The 13,094-nt window shown below is 39.7% G+C and overlaps 1 protein-coding gene across 1 annotated transcript in view; it reads left to right on the plus strand.

Annotated features, from left to right (window-relative positions):
* The window catches only part of pde9aa (phosphodiesterase 9aa), a 214,045-nt gene that overhangs the window by 34,132 nt on the left and 166,819 nt on the right, over window positions 1-13,094 (plus strand). The window lies entirely within an intron of this gene.

Genomic DNA, 13,094 nt, shown 5'->3' on the forward strand with positions numbered 1-13,094 from the left:
GAGTTTTGATTTGCCTCTGAAATAAATGACTGTCCTTACTTTAAATAATGTTGGTAGTTGCAGGTCGTCCCTCAGAAGAAAACTGAGCTAGGGAAATTCTAGGTAGTCTCCAGAGTAGGTTACATGGTCAGCACAACGTTGTGGGCCAAAGGGCCTGTAACGTGCTGTAAATTTCTGTGAAACACACATAGTCTGTGTCCACCACAGAGTCCCTCAAGATCTTACATTTCAGTGAAGTTCAAGTCTAGTATCATCTGTCTATACACATATACAACCAGACAACCTCCAGACCACAGAGCACCCACAAAGCATATACTACACACAGCACAAAAACAAGATATTAACATAAATTAATAAAATATAATAAAATTTAAGTTCTTTCTCTCTTCTGAACTCCAGCAGATATCTGTCCAACCTTTCCTTGTTAGACAATTTATTCACTCCCGGGATCATCTGGTAAATATTCCCTGAACTATATCCAATATATACAGTGCCTATAAAAAGTATTCGCCCCTCTTGGAAGTTTTCATGTTTTTTAATGTCTTACAACATTGAATCACAGTGGATTTAATTTGGCTTCTTTGACACTGATCAACAGAAAAAGACTCTTTCATGTCAGAGTGAAAACAAATCTCTACAAAGTGATCTAAATTAATTCCAAATAAAAAACACAAAATAATTGATTGCACAAGTATTCACCTCCTTCAAGTCAGTATTTAGAAGATGCACCTTTGTCAGCAATACAGTCTTGAGTCTGTGTGGATAGGTCTCTATCGGCTTTGCACATCTCGACACTGCAATTTTTCCCCATTCTTCTTCACAAAATGGCTCAAGGTCTGTCAGATTGCTTGGGGACCGTGAGTGAACAGCCCCTTTCAAATCCAGCCACAAACTAAATTGGATTGAGATTCTGACTTGGCCACTCCAGGACATTAACTTTGTTGTTTTTAAGCTATTCCTGTGTAGCTTTGGCTTTATGCTTGGGGTCATTGTCTTGCTGTAAAACAAATTTTCTTCCAAGTTACAGTTCTCTTGCAGACTGCATCAGGTTTTCCTCTAGGGTTTCCCTGTATTCTGCTGCATTCATTTTACCCTCTACCTTCACAAGGCTTCCAGGGTCTGCTGCAGTGAAGCATCCCCACAGCATGATGCAGTCACCATCATGCTTCATGGTAGGGATGGTGTGTTTTTGATGATGTGCAGTGTTTGGCTTATGCCAAACATGGTGTTCAGTCCAATGGCCAAAAAAGTTCAATTTTGGTCCCAGCTGACTTTAGAGTCTCCTACATGTCTTCTGGCAAACTCTAGCTGAGATTTCATGTGGGTTTTTTCAACAGAGGCTTTCCCTTTACCACTCTCCCATAAAGCTGAGACTGGTGAAGCACCTGGGCAACAGTTGTTGTATGCGCAGTCTCTCCCATCTCAGCAACTGAAGCTTGCAACTCCTCCAGAGTTGTCATAGGTCTCTTGGTGGCCTTCCTCACAAATCCCCTTCTTGCAGGGTCACTCAGTTTTTGAGGACAACCTGCTCTCGGCAGATTTACAGCTGTGCCATATTCTTTCCATCTCTTAATGATTGACTTAACTGTACACCAAGGAATATTCATTAACTTGGAAATTTTCTTGTATCCATCTCCTGACTTGAGCATTTCAAAAACCTTTTCGCAGAGTTGTTTAGAGTGTTCTTTTGTCCTCATGGTGTAGTTTTTGCCGGGATACTGACTCACCAGCAGTTGGACTTTCCAGATACAGGTGTACCTTTTACTACAATCTATTGAAACACATTGACTGCACATAGGTCTCCATTTAACTCATTATGTGACTTCTGAAACCAATTGGCTGCACCAGTGATGACTTGGTGTGTCATATTAAAGGGGGATGAATACTTACGCAATCAATTATTTTATGTTTTATATTTGTAATTAATTTAGATTACTTTGTAGAGATCTGTTTTCACTTTGGTACGAAAGAGTCTTTTCTGTTGATCAGTGTCAAAAAAGCCAAATTAAATCCACTGTGATTCAATGTCGTAAAACAATAAAACATGAAAATTTCCGGGGGGGGGAAGCGGGTTAATACTTTTTATAGGCAATGTAAATATCATTCATTCAGGTCATACAGCATGGAAACACTGCAATGGTCTTTGCCAAACAAGATATCTATTGTATCCTTGCTGTCATGCCATGGCTTCATAGCTTGTTAAGCAGTCTCATGTCTGGCACCTTGTCAAAGGCCTTCTGAAAATCCAAGTACACAACATTAACCGAATCTCCTTTGTCTATCCTGTGTGTTATTTCTTCAAAGAATTCCAACAGATCTGTCAGGCAAGAGTTTCCCTTGAGTAAACCACGTTGACTATATTTTATCATGTGCTTCCAAGTACCTTGAGACCTCAACCTTAATAGTCATAGTCATACTTTATTGATTCCATGGGGGAAATTGGTTCTTGTTACAGTTGCACCATAAATAATAAATAGTAATAGAAATAGCAATAGAACCATAAATAGTTAAATAGTAATATGTAAAATTATGCCAGTAAATTATGAAATAAGTCCAGAACCAGCCTATCGGCACAGGGTGTCTGACCATCCAAGGGAGGAGTTGTAAAGTTTGATGGCCACAGGCAGGAACTACTTCCTATGACGTTCTGTGCTGCATCTTGGAGGAATGAGTCCCTGGCTGAATGTACTCCTGTGCCCACCCAGTACATTATGTAGTGGATGGGAGATATTGACCAAGATGGCATGCAACTTAGACAGCATCCTCTTTTCAGACACCACCGTGAGAGAGTCCAGTTCCATCCCCATAATATCACTGGCCTTACGAATAAGTTTGTTGATTATGTTGGTGTCTGCTACCCTCAGCCTGCTGCCCCAGCACACAACAGCAAACGTGATAGCACTGGCCACCACAGACTCGTAGAACATCCTTAGCATCGTCCGGCAGATGTTAAAGGACCTCAGTCTCCTCAGGAAATAGAGACGGCTCTGACCCTTGAAGACAGCCTCAGTGTTCTTTGACCAGTCCAGTTTATTGTCAATTCGTATCCCCAGGTATTTGTAATCCTCCACCATGTCCACACTGACCCCCTGGATGAAAACAGGGGTCACCAGTGCCTTAGCTCTCCTCAGGTCTACCACCAGCTCCTTAGTCTTTTTCACAGTAAGCTGCAGATAATTCTGCTCACACCATGTGACAAAGTTTCCTACAGTAGCCCTGTACTCGACTCAAACATCTTCCCAACTACTGAGGTCAGACTAACTGGCATACAGTTTCCTTTTTTCTGCCTCTCTCCCTTCTTGAAGAGTAGAGTGACATTTGCAATTCTCCAGTTTTCCAGAACCTTGAAATGCTTGAATCCGCCATTTCGTTGTTCCCCATTACTACCTCTCCAGCATCATTTCCAGTGATCCAATATCCACTCTCTCCTCTCTTTTACACTTTATGTATCCTGAAGAAACCTTTGGTATTCTCTTAAATATTTTTGACCAGCTTAATTTTGTATTCCATCTTTACCTTAATGACTTTTTAGTTGCCTTTTTGTTGGTATTTGAAAGTTTCCCATTCCTCTAACTTCCCATTAATTTTTGTTTTATTATATGCCCTCTCTTTGGCTTTTATGTTGGCTTTGACTTCTCTTGTTAGCTACATTATGTCATCTTTCCTTTGGAATACTTCCTCTTTGAGATGTATATGTCCTGTGCCTTCCGAATTGCTTCAGGAAATTCCAGCCATTGCTGCTCTGCTGTCATCCCTGCTAGTGTTCTTTTCCAATCAATTCCGGCCAACTCCTCTCTCACGTCTCTGTAATTCACTTTACTCAGCTGTAACATTGATACATCTGACGTTAGCTTCCCCTTCTCAGATTTCAAGGTGAATTCTTGATCACTTGCCCCTAAGGAATATTTTACCTTAAGGTCTCTGATCAATTCTGATTCATTCCACAACATCCAATGCAGAATAGCTGATCCCCCAGTGGGCTCAGCCACAAGCTGCTCTAAAAAGCCATCTCATAGGCACTCTAGAAATTCCCCCTCCTGTAATCCAGCACCAACCTGATTTTACTAATCTACCTGCATATTGAAGTACCCCATGACCATTGTAACATTGCCCTATCGGCATGGATTTTCTATCTCCCATTGTAATTTGTTGGCCACATCCTGACTACTGTTTGGGGGTCTGTATATAACTCCCATCAGGGTCTTTTTACCCTTGTGGTTCCTTAGCTCTATCCACAATAATTCAATACTTTCTGAACCTATGTCACATTTTTCTAATGATTTGATTTCATTTTTTATCGACAGAGCAACGTGCTCCCTCTGCCTTCCTGCCTATCTTTTCGATATGTGTATCCTTAGACATTAAGTTCCCAGTTATAATCTTTCAGCCATGATTCAGTGATGCCTACATCATGACACCTGCTAATCAGCAACTATTCATCTGCCTTATTCTGTATACTACTCACATTCATAGAAACATAGAAATCTACAGCACATGACAGGCCCTTCAGCCCACAATGTTGTGCTGTCCAACTCCAGAATTTCCCTATCACACGGCCCTCTATTTTCCTTTTTTTTTGTAATTTTTTTTATTGAATTTCATCAAACATTTCCATTAGATGTATTTCAGATACTGTACATATATATCATATATTTGTCACAAATCTCCACATAATATTTATCTGAGGTATACACTTATAGAAAGGAGAGGAAAGAAAACAATCGAAAGGAGAAAACGATGTACAGAGTAGGGAGTGATTTTTTCTTACAACATATTCATTGACTTGTGAGAATAAAATCAGGCCTTTAAGGTGTTATGTAGTTAAACCATTTTTTTCCAGTATGAATACAATTGTTCCAACTTATGATTAACAGATGCTGTTATCTTCTACATTTTGTAAATATCCATTGTAATTTCCATCCATACATTTAAAGTTGGGCTCTCCTGAAACAACCATTTCCTGGTAAGGGTCTTTTTACCAGGCACCAGCAGTACATTCATTAAATATTTATCTCTTTTCAACTATTCTTGAGGTATATACCCAAAATATATGGTCTTACTCTCTAAGGGTATTTTACATTTAAAGATGCCTTGTAGGGTATTATGTATCCCACTCCAATAGTCTTTGATAACGGGGCATTCCCAGAAAATATGATAATGGTTTGCATTTTGATTTCCACAATTTCTCCAGCAAGCAGGGGAGTTACTATCATAATGGGATTTCTGAGCGGTTGTAATAAAATATCTTATCAAGTTTTTCCACCTGAACTCCCTCCATTTCTGTGAACTGGTACACTTCCATTGATACCTCCATATTATTGTCCAGTCTTCCTCAGATATTATTATCCCTCCTTCCTTCTCCCATTTTGTTTTAATGTATGAAGTCAAATATGTTTTAAGATTTGACAAACCCTTATAAACTCTTGAAATTATTCTACTACCGTTGTCTGAATAATATGCTTTTCTAAATAGCTCTATCAGACATGTACTTGCCTTGGTTACATCTGTAAATACTGGTAAAAGTCTTGTTTTTCTAACAAGTGTTTCTCTGAGCATTTCAAAACTGAACAGTGTTCCTTCTTTCATTATATTGCAAATAGCTGTTATTCCTTTAGCTGTCCAGTCCTTAAATCTAGCATCCAGTTTATTCAGCGTAAAATCCGAGTCATATGCATACCATTTAAGAATTGCAATGTCTCTCTCCAGTTTATATTCTTTTATAATAGTCTTCCATATTTTAAGAGACCATTTCACCCACAAGTTGTCAATATTATTTATGTAACTTTGTAGGTTATCAGCCAAAATTGCCTGTATAGGGATGAAAAGCATCCTCTCCTCAATGTTTTTCCATTGAGCTCCATATGATGGGTTGCACCAGCATATCACAGCTCTCAACTGTGCTGCAAAATAATAATCTCTAAGAGAAGGTAGGCCTCATCCCCCCTTTTCCTTGGCTAATTGCAAAGTTTTGAGACGAACCCTAGGCCTTTTACCTTGCCATATATATCTTGATAGCATCTTGTTCCATTTATTGAATTGATTTTGTTTAATCTCTATTGGTAGGGTCTGAAAGAGATATAGTAGTCTGGGCAGTAAATTCATTTTAATAAATTCAATCCTTGAATTGAGACCAAGAAAAGGAATTAGGTTCCATCTTGTTATAATATATATATATATATAGGCTGATAATTGCATTCTGATAATTTCACCAAATCTTTTGGCATAATGATGCCCAGATATTTGACGGACTCTGTTTGCCATGCCCAAGGATATCTACTTTCAATTTCTCTTGGTGGGCTATAGTTATATGAAAGTAGTTGGGTTTTATCTATGTTGATCTTGTATCCTGATAGTTGGCCATATTGTTCAAAGGATTGCATCAATTTAGGTAGAGAGTATGTTGGTTGCCCTAGACAGATCAAAATGTCATCCACATAACAGGCCAATTTATGTTCTGTCCCTTTAATAGTAATTCCCCTGATATCTTCATTTTGTCTGATGTATTGAGATAATGGTTCCAGATATAATGCGAAGAGTAGAGGTGACCATGCACAACCCTGGCTCGTGCCCCTTTCTAGGGTAAAACTATTTGATAAATATCCATTGACTTTAATCCTGGCAGTAGGATTGTCGTACAGTGCCTGTATAGTTTTAATAATTGTGTCATATAAACCAAATCTATGTAAAACTCAATGGAGAAAATTCCAATTAACCGAATCAAATGCCTTTTCAGCATCCACGCTTATCACTATTGCTTCAATTTCATTTTTTTTTTAATAATACGACCCATAATGTGACGTGTCCTTTGTATATTGTGTTGTGTTTGGCGTTGTTGTATAAAACCTGTCTGATCATTATGTATCAGTGTGGGTAGAAACTCTTCTAATCGTTTGACCATGATGGAAGTAAATATTCTATAATCCACATTAAATTTGCAGATGATACCACAGTGGTGGGGCTCATCAGCAAAAATGATGAAACTATGTACAGGAAGGAGGTCAAACACCTAGAGAGCTGGTGCAGGGATAACAACTTGATGCTTAATGTCACCAAAACCAAGGAGATGATCGTCGATTTCAGACGGTCTCAGCCTGAGCACACACCCCTCAGCATCAGCTGCTCCACAGTGGGGAGAGTGGAAAACATCAAGTTCCCTGGGGTGCAGATCTCGGATGATCTCACCTGGTCCAGGAACACCACTGGGATTGTGAAACGGGGCCAGCAGAGATTGCACTTTCTGAGGAAGCTTAAACAAGCAAAACTCCACACTAACATCTTAACTACATTCTAGAGGCGTGGTTGAGAGTGTGCTGACCTTTTGCATCACAACCTGGTACTCCAGCTGCAGTGCTGTCGACAAAAAAAGCCTTGCAGAGGGTTGTTAGGGGAGCAAAGAAGGTTATTGGGGACTCCCTACCTTCTGTCTAAGACCTCTTTCAGAGTCAATGCCTCCAGAAGACACGGTACATCATTAAAGACCCCTCACACCCTCTCCATGAACTGTTTGTTCTTCTGCCATCAGGCAAACATTATAGGAGCATTAAAACTAAAACCACAAGGCTACTGAACAGCTTTGTCCCACATGCAGTCAGACTGCTAAATAGTTGCTCCACCTGACTCTGCTTTGGACACTTTTAACTTGCACTGGACACTTATAACTGATTTTAACTGACATGTGGCTGTTGTGTTTTACTATTTATTGTTATGTTTATTAATCAGTGTTGCATTTGTTATGTTATGATTGTGCTGCTCCTGAGAAACGCTGTCTCATTCTACCCTGCAGAGCTGATGTATGGTTAGAATGACAATAAAGTTTTTTGAATCTTTGAATCTTGAATTAAGAATAGATATTGGTCTAAATGACCCACATTCCATTTTATCCTTGCCTTCTTTCAGTATAGCTGAGATTATGTCCTCCTTCCAGCTGGGTGGCACTTGCGCCTTCTTAGGGTCCAGTTCAGTGTGGAGTAAAATAGGAATTAACTCACTTCTAAACTCTTTATACCACTCTGTTGTATATCCATCTGATCCTGGTGATTTGCTTAATTTAAGCCTACCAATTGCAGTTTTTAGTTCAGCTTCAGTTATGTCAGCAGTCATCATTCTATTTTGTTCTTTTCTTAAAGTGGGTAACTCTAAAGAATTCAGGAAGGTGTCAGTTTGAATTATGCTTCCCCCTGGAACTTTGGAATATAGAGTTTTGTAAAACATTTCAAAAGCTTCTTGAATTTCACTTAGCTTATTTTTGTTTATAAATCACTTTTGTTCTTGGATCCCTTATTCTATGAATTGTATTTTCTGCTATATTTTTTCAGTTTCCATGCCAGTACTTTCATAGATTTAGATCCACTTTCATAGTGTGTTTCAGAAACATTTTTTTCTAATTTGTTGTGTAGCCAAACTATTAATTTCATTCCTAATTTTAAAAATTTCCTCTAGTGTATCCTGTGCCAAACTCGATTTGTATTTTCTTTCTAGTTCCTTCAGCATATTTTGTAATTCCTCTAATGTTCTATTCCTTATTTTTTTCTTATATGAAGATATCGCTATAATTTTCCCTCTTAAGACAGCCTTCAGAGTATCCCATAGAATGGGAGGTGAAACCTCTCCATTATCATTGAATTCTAAGTAAAGACCAATTTCTTTTTTAATTTGTTCCTTAAAATAGGGATCATTGAGTAGACTTGAATTTATTTTCCAAATAGTATTCTTTGGTTGCAGGTCAAGATCAACAGATAATGGTCACTTACATCTATTGTCCCAATTCCATGGGTGATTAATTTGTTTTTATCTTTTCCAAAAGTTATGAAATAGTCTATTCCTGCAGAAACGGAATGGGGGGGGGGCAGAATAATGCGTGTAATCCCTTCTGTCGGGGAAAAGGTTCCTCCATATATCAATCAGACCAACATCCTCAAAAAGAGTGTTAACTTTCTTATGTAGGAAGTTTGTTTCATAAGTTTTTCTGTTGGAAGAGTCTAACTTTGGTTGTAATTGTAAATTTAAGTCTCCCCCACATATCAAGAGACCTTCTGTTTCCGTTACCATAATATTTGTAATTTTCTGGAAGAAACTAATATCACTTCCTGGGGGTGTGTATATATTCAATAAAATAACTGTATTTCCATCTATATTCCCCCTTAACAGAATATATCTGCACTCCTTATCTCCCATTTCAAATACTTTTTGAAAATTTAGCTTGCTTGAGATGAGGATAGGAACTCCTCTTCTATGTCCTGATTTATATGAGGAGAAAAACAAATTAGTGAAGCCCATTCTCTTTAATTTTCCAAGCTCATTATCACTTAAGTGAGTTTCCTGTAAATATACTACATGGGCTTGTTCTTTTTTCATTTTTGGTAGAATTTTACTGTGCTTGACTGGATTCAAAAGCCCACTGACATTAAAAGAAATGAATTTTACTTTGACCTTCGCCATGTGTATTTACCTGTTTGTATATCATTGAAATTTGCAGAATATAATTTAATCGATTTACTCCCTGAACAAATAAGAGCCAAGAAACGCGAATAATTAAAAAAAAGGTAACGAAGGTGTGATTCCAAGGCTGGGGTCTCTAGATGACCCTGGGTTGGGCTAGAAGAAAAGTCTAGTCGTGGGGGATAGCCCCTCCTACCTGTGGATTGAGGGCCCCCGCTGCAGTACCTATAAAAGTAAGTAAAAGAAACTATGTCCATTACACAGAAATGATTTCCCTGTGTATTCCTCCCATGTATATACTGTCATTTAGGTGGGGAAAAAGGAAGGAATAAATGAGTTTTTAAAAAATTGAGTAATATAAAATCCACATTATAACACGTATTTCTCGAGATAGGTATATCACCGTCTATTTTTGCTTCCGTTCAGTTTATCAGCATTTTTAAAGTTAGCCAAACCTCATGGCTCTTCTGGAGGAGGCGAGGGCTGTCTTCCGAGAACTCACAGTCTCTTCCTAATATCCTTCTCTCGTCGTGTTCCCGTCCCCTGCTTTCTCGGTTCTCTTACTATTTCCCAAGCAGATCGGGATAACTGCTCAGTCAGACTTTCCCTGGGTTTGACCACGCTAATGGACAGTCCTTGGTTGTTCATGTCTGTAGTCGCCTCTTCCACCGTCTCGTACAGTCGCATCCCTTCTTGGTAAAATACCCTCAGTTTAGCAGGGTACGGGGTTTGGAATTTAATCTTTTCTTGCTTTAATATTCGTTTCGCTTCGGAATATTCCTTCCGTTTCTGTAGGACCGCCGGGGGGTAATTATGATCGAAGTATATTAACTTCCCGTTCCAAAAAAACCCTCTTCTTACCCCAGGCCCTTTGTAGAATCTCCGCCTTGCTCTTGAATCGAAGGAATACAAGTACTATTGAGCGCGGTTTATTTTGTCTGTCTCTGGGAGGCCGCTGGACAAGTGAACGATGCGCCCTCTCAATTTCAATCTCCACAGTCGGGGGAATCTCCAGTGCGTCCCGCAGTAGCTTGTCTACAAAGTCCATCATCGACAATCCCTCCGCTCCTTCGGGAACATTATAAATCCCGATATTTTTCCATCGCGATCTTCTCTCTTGGTCAAGCAATTTACTTTCCCGTTGATTTAATATTTTTATCGTCTTACTTAGTATCTGTTCCACGTTTTGCATGTGATCTTCCACCTTCTCAATTCGAGTCTCTGCCACCGCTATTGTCTGATTGACGTTAGCAAGCTGACTTTATATCATTGAGTTGCTGCTTTATATCTTTTTGGACTTCCCTTATCTCTTCCAAAAACCTGCACCATTTTCTGCCTAGTCCCACTGACCTGCACACGGACCATATCCCTCCATACACCTCCCATCCATGTATCTGTCCAATTTATTCTTAAATGTTAATAAAGAACCCGCATTTACCACCTCATCTGGCAGCTCATTCCATACTCCCACCACTCTGTGTGAAGAAGCCCCCCCTAATGTTCCCTTTAAACTTTTCCCCCCTCACCCTTAACCCATGTCCTCTGGTTTTTTTCTCCCCTTGCCTCAGTGGAAAAAGCCTGCTTGCATTCACTCTATCTATACCCATCATTATTTTATATACCTCTATCAAATCTCCCCTCATTCTTCTACACTCCAGGGAATAAAGTCCTAACCTATTCAACCTTTCACTGTAACTGAGTTTCTGAAGTCCTGGCAACATCCTTGTAAACCTTCTCTGCACTCTTTCAACCTTATTTATATTCTTCCTGTAATTTGGTGACCAAAACTGAACACAATACTCCAGATTCAGCCTCACCAATGCCTTATACAACCTCATCTTAACATTCCAGCTCTTATACTCAATACTTTGATTAATAAAGGCCAATGTACCAAAAGCTCTCTTTACGACCCTATCTACTTGTAACGCCACTTTTAGGGAATTTTGTATCTGTATTCCCAGATCCCTCTGTTCTACTGCACTCCTCAGTGCCTTACCATTAACCCTATATGTTCTACCTTGGTTTGTCCTTCCAACATGCAATACCTCACACTTGTCAGTATTAAACTCCATCTGCCATTTTTCAGCCCATTTTTCCAGCTGGTCCAAGTCCCTCTGCAGGCTCTGAAAACCTTCCTCACTGTCTACTACACCTCCAATCTTTGTATCATCAGCAAACTTGCTGATCCAATTTACCACATTATCATTGATATAGATGACAAATAACAATGGACCCAGCACTGATCCCTGTGGCTCACCACTAGTCACAGGCCTCCACTCAGAGAAGCAATTCTCGACCACCACTCTTTGGCTTCTTCCATTGAGCCAATGTCTAATCCAATTTACCACCTCTCCATGTATACCTAGCGACTGAATTTTCCTAACTAACCTCCCATGCAGGACCTCGTCAAAGGCCTTACTGAAATCCATGTAGACAATATCCACTGCCTTCCCTTCATCCACTTTCCTGGTAACCTCCTTGAAAAACTCCAATAGATTGGTCAAACCTGACCTACCATGCACAAAGCCATGTTGACTCACCCTAATAAGTCCCTGTCTATCCAAATGCTTGTAGATTCTGTCTTAGTACTCCCTCCAATAACTACCTACTACCGACGTTAAACTCACCGGCCTATAATTTCCTGGATTACTTTTCGATCCTTTTTTAAACAACGGAACAACATGAGCCACTCTCCAATCCTCCGGCACCTCACCCGTAGACAACGACATTTTAAATATTTCTGCCAGGGCCCCTGCAATTTCAACACTAGTCTCCTTCAAGGTCCGAGGGAATACCCTGTCAGGCCCCGGGGATTTATCCACTTTAATTTTTTCAAGACAGCAAGCACCTCCTCCTTTTCAATCTGTACAGTTTCCATGATCTCACTACTTGATTCCCTCAATTCCATAGACTTCATGCCAGTTTCCTTAGCAAATACAGACGCAAAAAACCTATTTAAGATCTCCCCCATTTCCTAACATTCAGTAGGTTTCAATGAGCTCTCCACATATTCTTTTAAATTCCAGTGAGTACAGGCCAAAGCTGCCAAACCCTCGTCATATGTTAACCCCTTCATTTCTGGAATCATCCTCGTGAACCTCCTCTGGGCTCTCTCCAGTGACAACACATCCTTTCTCAGATCTGGGGACCAAAACTGTTGACAATACTCCAAGTGCGGCCTGACTAGTGTCTTATAAAGGCTCAGCATTATCTCCTTGCTTTCATAGTCTATTCCCCTTGAAATAAATTCCAACATTGCATTTGCCTTTACTGCAGATTCAACCCGTAAATTAACCTTCTTGGAGTCTTGCAAGAGGACTCCTAAGTCCCTCTGCACCTGAGTTTGAACCTTCTCCCCATTTAGATAATAGTCCGCACTATTGTTCCTTTTACCAAAATGCATTATCATACATTTCCCAACACTGCAATCCATCTGCCACTTTTTTGCCCGTTCTCCCACTTTGTTCAAGTCCTGCTGCAATCGCATTACTTCCTCAGCACTACCTACCCCTCCATCTACCTTTGTGGAAAACTTTGCCACAACGCTATCAATTCCATTACCTAAATCATTGACAAACAATGTGAAAAGTAGTGGTCCCAATACTGACCCCTGAGGAACACCACTAGTCACAGAAAAGGCCCCCTTTTATTCCCAC

The sequence above is a fragment of the Mobula hypostoma genome, chromosome 6 (genome assembly GCF_963921235.1).
Source record: "Mobula hypostoma chromosome 6, sMobHyp1.1, whole genome shotgun sequence".
Taxonomy (NCBI): Eukaryota; Metazoa; Chordata; class Chondrichthyes; order Myliobatiformes; family Myliobatidae; genus Mobula; species Mobula hypostoma.